The following is an 11,885-nucleotide window of genomic DNA, read 5'->3' on the forward strand; positions in this document are numbered from 1 at the left end:
AAAATATGCATTGCTCTATTTGAACGTCTCAATATAATATTATTATTTCATGAAAGGAATGAAAAATAAATTTGTGTGCAACAACAACAAAAACGTATCTTAACTACGTTTCCCTCCAGTCAGCAGACGGCGATGTGCGTCTTTCAGGTGATGCTGCAGCGTGACGCAGAAACATTTAGACTGTTTCTGTGCATATTTGCCTCTGTGTTTTAAATATACTTCTGACATCTAGTTAATTGCCCCCATTTACATGTTATAGGTACATTGTTAGTCAACTAGCTGGCTTGATAAGTTAGCCTAGCACTAAACTAGTCGCTCATGCTAACTAGCTAGCTAGCTAGCTAACATCCCCGAACATGAGCTCCCTAAACTACTCCCCTCCTGTTAAAGAAGAGGAGGTCTGCTGGACGGAGAAAGAAGCTCTGGGGCTGAACATTGTCGTGAAAGAGGAGAAGGAAGAGGAGGATGTCACAGTAAAACAAGAAGTAGAGGGTGAAGCTGTTACAGTGAAAGAAGAGGAGGAAGAGAAAGAGGAAGCTGTTACAGTAAAAGAAGAAGTAGAGGGTGAAGCTGTTACTGTAAAAGAAGAGGAGAAAGAGGAGGATGTAGTTTTTGAAGTGAAGGAGGAGAAAGAGGGAGAGATTACTGTCATATTGACAGAGGAGTCAGGAGATCTGATTACCATCAGTAAGTACTGTCTTAAAAACGGGCTCTAACTGTCCAACAATTTTAAACGAATGTGTTGTTTTAAAGCAGCATGCTACTAAAATTCTATACTTGAAAATGTTGTTCTGTACTATAGCAATTTATGTTATAATATAATGTTAAAGCTACATTTTAAAATGGGTGATTAAAGCCCTGAATGCTGATTGGCTGACAGCCGTGGTATATCAGGCCGTATACCATGGGTATGACAACATGTATTTTTACTGTTCTGATTACATTGGTAACCAGTTTATAATTGCAATAAGCCACCTCTGGTTTGTGATATATGGCCAATATACCACGGCTAAGGGCTGTATCCAGGCACGTTGTGCTGTGTTGTACATAAGGACAGTCTTTAACCATGCTATATTGGCCATATACCACACTTCCTCTGGTCTTATTGCTTAACTGTGACATGTGCATACCATCAGAGTCCCTCCCACCACAAAATAACAACTTAATTGTCTCACAGAATGGCAAACAAGTTATAAATGAAACTTTTGATGTGTGTCTATTGTAGGCCTTGTGTGGAGTGTGTATACCAACAAAAAGCAGATTTCTAAATAATGTTGGAGAAATACATAAAATAAGATGCATTATTGACATGAAATGGACATGTGTTATGGGGAGACTGAACATATTAGCAAAAGGACAAGCGTTTTGGGGAGACTGAACATATTAGCAAACGTTTGTAAGTCTACAAAAAAACATAAAATAAAATAGCCATTTCAAGGAAAGGCTGAACTAAAGAATTATCATTTAGAAAATATGGTAATTATTACTTTAGAGATGAAGTGGGACACCAACAAAATGTTATTTACATTGGATCAAATACAGCCTATAACATGACATTATCTATTATTATAGAGCTCTGATCAGCCTATAACATGACATTATCTATTATTATAGAGCTCTGATCAGCCTATAAACATGACATTATCTATTATTATAGAGCTCTGTTCAGCCTATAACATGACATTATCTATTATTATAGAGCTCTGATCAGCCTATAAACATGACATTATCTATTATTATAGAGCTCTGATCAGCCTATAAACATGACATTATCTATTATTATAGAGCTCTGTTCAGCCTATAACATGACATTATCTATTATTATAGAGCTCTGATCAGCCTATAACATGACATTATCTATTATTATAGAGCTCTGATCAGCCTATAAACATGACATTATCTATTATTATAGAGCTCTGATCAGCCTATAAACATGATCTATTATTATAGAGCTCTGATCAGCCTATAAACATGACATTATCTATTATTATAGAGCTCTGATCAGCCTATAACATGACATTATCTATTATTATAGAGCTCTGTTCAGCCTATAACATGACATTATCTATAATTATAGAGCTCTGATCAGCCTATAAACATGACATTATCTATTATTATAGAGCTCTGTTCAGCCTATAAACATGATCTATTATTATAGAGCTCTGATCAGCCTATAAACATGACATTATCTATTATTATAGAGCTCTGATCAGCCTATAAACATGACATTATCTATTATTATAGAGCTCTGATCAGCCTATAACATGACATTATCTATTATTATAGAGCTCTGATCAGCCTGTAAACATGACATTATCTATTATTATAGAGCTCTGTTCAGCCTATAACATGACATTATCTATTATTATAGAGCTCTGATCAGCCTATAACATGACATTATCTATTATTATAGAGCTCTGATCAGCCTATAACATGACATTATCTATTATTATAGAGCTCTGATCAGCCTATAACATGACATTATCTATTATTATAGAGCTCTGATCAGCCTATAACATGACATTATCTATTATTATAGAGCTCTGATCAGCCTATAAACATGACATTATCTATTATTATAGAGCTCTGATCAGCCTATAAACATGACATTATCTATTATTATAGAGCTCTGATCAGCCTATAACATGACATTATCTATTATTAAAGAGCTCTGATCAGCCTATAACATGACATTATCTATTATTATAGAGCTCTGATCAGCCTATAAACATGATCTATTATTATAGAGCTCTGATCAGCCTATAACATGACATTATCTATTATTATAGAGCTCTGATCAGCCTATAACATGACATTATCTATTATTATAGAGCTCTGATCAGCCTATAACATGACATTATCTATTATTATAGAGCTCTGATCAGCCTATAAACATGACATTATCTATTATTATAGAGCTCTGTTCAGCCTATAAACATGACATTATCTATTATTATAGAGCTCTGATCAGCCTATAAACATGACATTATCTATTATTATAGAGCTCTGATCAGCCTATAAACATGACATTATCTATTATTATAGAGCTCTGATCAGCCTATAACATGACATTATCTATTATTATAGAGCTCTGATCAGCCTGTAAACATGACATTATCTATTATTATAGAGCTCTGTTCAGCCTATAACATGACATTATCTATTATTATAGAGCTCTGATCAGCCTATAACATGACATTATCTATTATTATAGAGCTCTGATCAGCCTATAACATGACATTATCTATTATTATAGAGCTCTGATCAGCCTATAACATGACATTATCTATTATTATAGAGCTCTGATCAGCCTATAACATGACATTATCTATTATTATAGAGCTCTGATCAGCCTATAAACATGACATTATCTATTATTATAGAGCTCTGATCAGCCTATAAACATGACATTATCTATTATTATAGAGCTCTGATCAGCCTATAACATGACATTATCTATTATTAAAGAGCTCTGATCAGCCTATAACATGACATTATCTATTATTATAGAGCTCTGATCAGCCTATAAACATGATCTATTATTATAGAGCTCTGATCAGCCTATAACATGACATTATCTATTATTATAGAGCTCTGATCAGCCTATAACATGACATTATCTATTATTATAGAGCTCTGATCAGCCTATAACATGACATTATCTATTATTATAGAGCTCTGATCAGCCTATAAACATGACATTATCTATTATTATAGAGCTCTGTTCAGCCTATAAACATGACATTATCTATTATTATAGAGCTCTGATCAGCCTATAAACATGACATTATCTATTATTATAGAGCTCTGATCAGCCTATAAACATGACATTATCTATTATTATAGAGCTCTGATCAGCCTATAAACATGACATTATCTATTATTATAGAGCTCTGATCAGCCTATAAACATGACATTATCTATTATTATAGAGCTCTGATCAGCCTATAACATGACATTATCTATTATTATAGAGCTCTGATCAGCCTATAACATGACATTATCTATTATTATAGAGCTCAGATCAGCCTATAACATGATCTATTATTATAGAGCTCTGATCAGCCTATAAACATGACATTATCTATTATTATAGAGCTCTGCTCAGCCTATAAACATGATCTATTATTATAGAGCTCAGATCAGCCTATAACATGACATTATCTATTATTATAGAGCTCTGCTCAGCCTATAAACATGATCTATTATTATAGAGCTCAGATCAGCCTATAAACATGACATTATCTATTATTATAGAGCTCTGTTCAGCCTATAAACATGACATTATCTATTATTATAGAGCTCTGATCAGCCTATACACATGACATTATCTATTATTATAGAGTTCTGCTCAGCCTATAAACATGATCTATTATTATAGAGCTCTAATCAGCCTATAAACATGACATTATCTATTATTATAGAGCTCTGTTCAGCCTATAAACATGACATGATCTATTATTATAGAGCTCTGTTCAGCCTATAAACATGACATTATCTATTATTATAGAGCTCTGTTCAGCCTATAAACATGACATTATCTATTATTATAGAGCTCTGTTCAGCCTATAACATGACATTATCTATTATTATAGAGCTCTGATCAGCCTGGAAACATGACATTATCTATTATTATAGAGCTCTGATCAGCCTGTAAACATGACATTATCTATTATTATAGAGCTCTGATCAGCCTGTAAACATGACATTATCTATTATTATAGAGCTCTGCTCAGCCTATAAACATGACATTATCTATTATTATAGAGCTCTGATCAGCCTGAAGACATGACATTATCTATTATTATAGAGCTCTGATCAGCCTATAAACATGACATTATCTATTATTATAGAGCTCTGTTCAGCCTATAAACATGACATTATCTATTATTATAGAGCTCTGCTCAGCCTATAAACATGACATTATCTATTATTATATAGCTCTGTTCAGCCTATAAACATGACATTATCTATTATTATAGAGCTCTGATCAGCCTATAAACATTATCTATTATTATAGAGCTCTGTTCAGCCTATAAACATGACATTATCTATTATTATAGCGCTGTGCTCAGCCTATAAACATGATCTATTATTATAGAGCTCTGCTCAGCCTATAAACATGATCTATTATTATAGAGCTCTGCTCAGCCTATAAACATGACATTATCTATTATTATAGAGCTCTGCTCAGCCTGTAAACATGACATTATCTATTATTATAGAGCTCTGCTCAGCCTGTAAACATGACATTATTTATTATTATAGAGCTCTGTTCAGCCTATAAACATGACATTATCTATTATTATAGAGCTCTGCTCAGCCTATAGACATGACATTATCTATTATTATACAGCTCTGCTCAGCCTATAAACATGATCTATTATTATACAGCTCTGCTCAGCCTATAAACATGACATTATCTATTATTATAGAGCTCTGCTCAGCCTAAAATACGACATTATGTAGCCTGGCAGGTAGGAGCCAGTAACCGAAAGGTTGCTGGATCAAATCCCCGAGCTGACAAGGTAAAAACGCTGTCATTCTGCCCCTGAGCAAGGAAGTTAACCCACTGTTCCCTGGCTGCCGATGACGTGGATGTCTATTAAGGCAGCCCCGCACACCTCTCTGATTCAGAGGGGTTGGGTTAAATACGGGACACACATTTCAGTTGAATCCATTCAGTTGACTAGGTATCCCCCTTTCCCTATTGTAGAGCTCTGCTCAGCCTATAAACATGTGAGAAAGATTAGATTTTATGTTCTACATTATTATTATTATTAGGGCGGCCACCAAGTTTTTATTAAATTATGTAATGTTCTGAAAACTGACTTCAGGTTTTTGAGGAATCTAGCCTCACAGGAAGACAGTTTTATTTTATGGAGGTTTAATTCAGTTCTCTGTTTAATATTTAACTAAAAACTCTGTTTGTCTTTGGTAGGAGAGGGACCAGACTCTCACTCTGACAGCAGGGAGACTCCTTTAGGGGAACCAGACCCAGAGACGCCCAAACCAGCGAGACAACACCACTGTTCCCAGTGTGGAAAGCGTTTTAAGTGGTTAAGGAACCTGAAAGTACATGAGAGAACGCATACAGGAGAAAACCCTTACGAATGCTCCCACTGTGGAAAGAGTTTTACCAAGTTAGGGAACCTAAAAGAGCATGAGAGGACACACACAAGAGAAAAGAGTTTCCAATGTTCCCAGTGTGGAAAGAGGTTTACCCAGTTACGGTACCTGAAACAACATGAAGAAATACACACAGAAGATAGGAAGACCTACCACTGCTCTCAGTGTGGAAAGATATTTACTGGGTTAGGGAACCTGAAAATACATATGAGAAGACACTCTGGAGAGAAGCCGTACCACTGTTCCCACTGTGTAAAGAGTTTTACTCAGTTAGGGAGCCTGAAAACACATGAGAGGGGACACACTGGAGAGAAGCCTTATCACTGTTCACACTGTGGAAGGAATTTTAGGTGGTATGCGAGCCTGAAGGAGCATGAGAGAATACACACAGGAGAAAAGCCTTACCACTGTTCCAATTGTGAAAATAGTTTTACCCATCGAGGGAGCCTGAAAGCGCATGAGAGAATACACTCAGGAGAAAAGCCTTACAAATGTTCCCGATGTGAAAAGAGTTTTACCCGGTTAGGGAGCTTGAAAAAGCATGAGAGAACACACACAGGAGAAAAGCCTTTCCAACATACTAATACACAGGAGGAGAAGACATACCACTGCTCTCATTGTGAAAAGACATTTTCCCAGTCAGAGGACCTGAAATCACATGAGAGAATAGAGAGGCTGTGTTCTGACTTATGTTTTTGATTGAGAAATTGTGTTTTTGTTCATTCTACATTAAATAATATTGTATGAATGAAATCATACTGAAAAATAGGTCTACATGTTTTTCCCAGCTCAAGACATGATCATGTCGAAAATCGGATTAAAAGAGTAAAAAAAAATGATTTGATTATGAACTTAAGATTGATTGAATGCAAGTGTAAACCCCTAAATGTTGTTCACTATATCATTGGGATATTTCAAACATGTTAATTATTAAATAGATTGATATTAGTATTTCTTCATTCAGATTGTCATTGTAAATGCGTATTGGTTCTCAATTGACATATCTGATTAAATAAATGTGAAATAAAGTAAATGCCATATTATTTTGGGAAGTCTATTTGGTTCTATGTTGGGACTATAAGAATATTTTGAAGATAAATACACAAGGCAGAGTACGAGAGAGACAGAGGACGAGAGGTCAGTACAGTACTAACAACCAATGGAAATAGTGTTTTTTCCTGTAATAGGGAGTTATTGATCAGTGGTTCAGCAACATGGGAGGATGTAGATGTACACTACCGTTCAACAGTTTGGGGTCACTTAGAAATAACCTTGTTTTTAAAAGAAAGCAATTTTTGTCCATTAAAATAGCATCAAATTGATCTGAAATACAGTGTAGACATTGTTAATGTTGTAAATGACTATTGTAGCTGGAAACAGATGATTATTAATGGAATATCTACATAGGCGTACAGAGGCCCATTATCAGCAACCATCTCTCCTGTGTTCCTATGGCACGTTGTGTTAGTTAATCCAAGTTTATCATTTTAAAAGGCTAATTGATCATTAGAAAACCCTTTTGCAATTATGTTAGCACAGCTGAAAACTGTTGTTATGATTAAAAAAGCAATAAAACTGGTCTGCTTTAGACTAGTTGAGTATCTGGAGCATCAATGTAACCTCTCAAATTCATAGACAGGTGTCGCGTCTTTTTACCCAAAAGTAGTTTTTTACCCGGAGACTGTAGTGCTACTTTCTCAAAATGAACATTAATGCTGTAGGGGGAGGGTTCTGGTGTTTTACCAGGAGACTGGGGCCGATCCCCATTTAGGAATGTATGTCTTGCTTACTCACACTCTGCATGTGTTGATACCTGGCTGAAAACCCTCACAGTTGTTGGCCAACAGATTTTGTCATGGAGTTTTCATTCAATAGGGTTTAGAGTCCATTTCATCTTAAGCCATTCTTTTAAATACGGTAATACCTTTAATTAGAATGTTGTACCTGTAAATACCTTTTCATTCTAATTTTGTTGACGGACTCAATAGAATACACGGAGTCAGAAACTAGGGATCAATTCAAGAAAGTCATCATTCGTCTCTGTTTCAACACCAACTGGTAGATTTAAAAATACTCTGATCTTGTAGATTATTTAGGTACATTTTAGGGTTAGGAAAGTATGTATGAATCATAAAAACAATAGTCCTATAAATCTACCCTAATTCTTACTAATCATGGAAGTTTGATGACAACGGCCCAATCCTACATTTACATAAGTGTTCAGACCCTTAACTCAGTACTTTGTTGAAACACCTTTGGCAGCGATTACAGCCTTGAGTCTTCTTGGGTATGACACTAGAAGCTTGGCACACCTGTATTTGGGGAGTTTCTCCCATTCTTCTCTGCAGATCCTCTCAAGCTCTGTCAGGTTGGATGGGGAGCATCGCTGCACAACTATTTTCAGGTCTCTCCAGAGATGTTTGATCGGGTTCAAGTCCGGGCTCTGGCTGGACCACTCAAGGACAACAGTGCAATAATATGTAACAACTTCACAACAAATACACACATCTAAAGTAAAGGAATGGAATTAAGAATATATAAATATTTGGACGAGCAATGTCAGAGTGGCTTAGACTAAAATACAGTAGAATAGGATAGAATACAGTATATACATATGAGATGAGAAATACATAGACTAAGATACAGTAGAATAGGATAGAATACAGTATATACATATGAGATGAGTAATACATAGAGAGATACAGTAGAATAGTATAGAATACAGTATATACATATGAGATGAGTAATACATAGACTAAGATACAGTAGAATAGTATAGAATACAGTATATACATATGTGATGAGTAATACATAGACTAAGATACAGTAGAATAGGATAGAATACAGTATATACATATGAGATGAGTAATACATAGACTAAGATACAGTAGAATAGGATAGAATACAGTATATACATATGAGATGAGTAATACATAGACAGATACAGTAGAATAGTATAGAATACAGTATATACATATGAGATGAGTAATACATAGACAGATACAGTAGAATAGGATAGAATACAGTATATACATATGAGATGAGTAATACATAGACTAAGATACAGTAGAATAGGATAGAATACAGTATATACATATGAGATGAGTAATACATAGAGAGATACAGTAGAATAGGATAGAATACAGTATATACATATGAGATGAGTAATACATAGACTAAGATACAGTAGAATAGGATAGAACCTAGTCTGTTCATTATATACATCTACATGATGTATTGTTACACCATGTAGGAGCAGTATAGACCTAGTCTGTTCATTATATACATCTACATGATGTATTGTTACACCATGTAGGAGCAGTATAGACCTAGTCTGTTCATTATATACATCTACATGATGTATTGTTACACCATGTAGGAGCAGTGTAGACCTAGTCTGTTCTTTATATACATCTACGTGATGTATTGTTACAACATGTAGGAGCAGTATAGACCTAGTCTGTTCATTATATACATCTACATGATGTATTGTTACACCATGTAGGAGCAGTATAGACCTAGTCTGTTCATTATATACATCTACATGATGTATTGTTACACCATGTAGGAGCAGTATAGACCTAGTCTGTTCATTATATACATCTACATGATGTATTGTTACACCATGTAGGAGCAGTATAGACCTAGTCTGTTCATTATATACATCTACATGATGTATTGTTACACCAACACAAAAAAAGGAAATTATATTATTTTATACTAATACAATTGCTCAGAGAAAGAGATTTAGTGTAAAATGTAATTCTCAAAAGGTAGGGGTCTGAATTATTGCTACCCATGTTTTCAATACTCCAGCACCCTCCCCTTGGGAGGATAACAACACTGAAATGTTTTATGAGATTAGAGAACACATTGGGTGGGACCTTAGACCCTTCCTCCATACAGAATCTCTCCAGGTCTTTGTTTTATTTAGTCTGTCTTATGGACTGCCCTGTTCAATTCAAACCACAGGTTTTCAATGGAGTTCAAGTCCGAAGACTGAGATGGCCATTGAAAATGTTGATTTTGTGCCCAATTAACCATTTCTTTGTGGATGTTGATGTGTCTTGCTGGAAGATCCACTTATGGCCAAGTTTCAGCCTCCTAGCAGAGAGGTAACCAGGTTTTGGGCTAAAATATCCTGGTAGTGGGTAAAGTTAATTTATTTATTTCATACAGTAATTTTAGCTCATCTTTATCAAGGGTATCAATAACTAGGTGCTTATTTTGATATCTAGTTATTTGACTGAATCAGAAATACAGATGTGGAGTAAATGTAGAGTTTGTTTTAAATTCTCATAAAAAAAACTGAATTAATCAAACAACACTTGTTGCTCTTTGTACGTGTTGATATAATATTAATATTTAATGGAGAGGAAAAAAACGTTTCCCTAAACTGCTTTATAATATTATAATTCAATGAAGAATAAAAATAGTTTTCCCTCCTCAACTGCGTTTCCTCCCTCCAGACAGCAGATGGCGATATGTGTCTTTCAGGCGATGTTTCTAGTGTGACGTATAATCTAGTGGACGGAACGCTTCTTCAACAACTGCAGCCACCTCGGTAGCTCGCTAGCCAACAAAGTCGGAACATTCAAGTTCTTTAGACAATTTCGTGGTTTATTTGCTACTATGATTTAAACATACTTATGTGGAAACAACTAGCTACCCCATTTAATTTCATATTTACGCTGTAAGTCAACTAGCTGGCTGGTTAAGTTAGCACTAGTCTAGTCGCTAATGCTAACTAGCTGTTATCCCCGACCATGAGTTCACTAAGCTACTCTTCTCCTGCTAAAGATGAGGTCTGCTGGACGGAGAAAGAAGGACTGTGGCTGAACGTTGTCGTGAAAGAGGAAGAGGAGGATGTCACACTACAAAGACAAGTACAGGGTGAAGCTGTTACCGTGAAAGAAGAAGAGAAAGACGTTTCAGTTAAAGAAGAGGAAGACGCGTTCAGAGTGAAAGAGGAGGAGGATGTTACAGTTAAAGAAGAGTAGGAAGATGCAGTCTTTGGAGTGGAGGATGAAGAGGGGGAGATGACTGTCACATTAGAGGAGGACGAAGAAGAGAAGACTGGAGAACTGATTAACACCAGTAAATACAGTGAGTACTATCTAATAAAACAGGGACATTGATCTGGTTAACACCAGTAAATACAGTGAGTACTATCTAATAAAACAGGGACATTGATCTGATTAACACCAGTAAATACAGTGAGCACTATCTAATAAAACATGGACATTGATCTGATTAACACCAGTAAATACAGTGAGTACTATCTAATAAAACAGGGACATTGATCTGATTAACACCAGTAAATACAGTGAGTACTATCTAATAAAACAGGGACATTGATCTGATTAACACCAGTAAATACAGTGAGTACTATCTTATAAAACAGGGACATTGATCTGATTAACACCAGTAAATACAGTGAGTACTATCTAATAAAACAGGGACACAAACTCTGCAGTTGTTGAACTAATGTGTGATTTTTAAAAGGGCATTCTACACTTGAATATGTTTTTGTACTGTATGAATTGTCCATGACGTCCTCCAGTGATTTTGTAAAAAACTTTTCCCGTTGAAAAGTGATATAATAATAAATGAAAACAACGTAACTTTATTGACAACACCCAAATGGATACTGTCATTAACGCGGTTCTTCAATAATTACACATAATACTGTAGCTGTTTAGTTACAGTCACATGTTAAACTATCATCAGCTGATACAGGAAATCATTTTCTGAAT

The 11,885-nt window shown here is 35.2% G+C and overlaps 1 long non-coding RNA gene across 1 annotated transcript; it reads left to right on the forward strand.

Moving 5' to 3' along the window:
• The first annotated feature begins 599 nt into the window (after positions 1-599).
• Positions 600-7,172, forward strand: LOC123733130 (uncharacterized). Its single transcript, XR_006763607.1, has 2 exons — positions 600-687; positions 5,942-7,172. It is a non-coding gene; the product is annotated as an uncharacterized lncRNA (long non-coding RNA).
• Positions 7,173-11,885: the final 4,713 nt, after the last annotated feature.

Source organism: Salmo salar, unplaced genomic scaffold (assembly GCF_905237065.1).
Source record: "Salmo salar unplaced genomic scaffold, Ssal_v3.1, whole genome shotgun sequence".
NCBI lineage: Eukaryota > Metazoa > Chordata > Actinopteri > Salmoniformes > Salmonidae > Salmo > Salmo salar.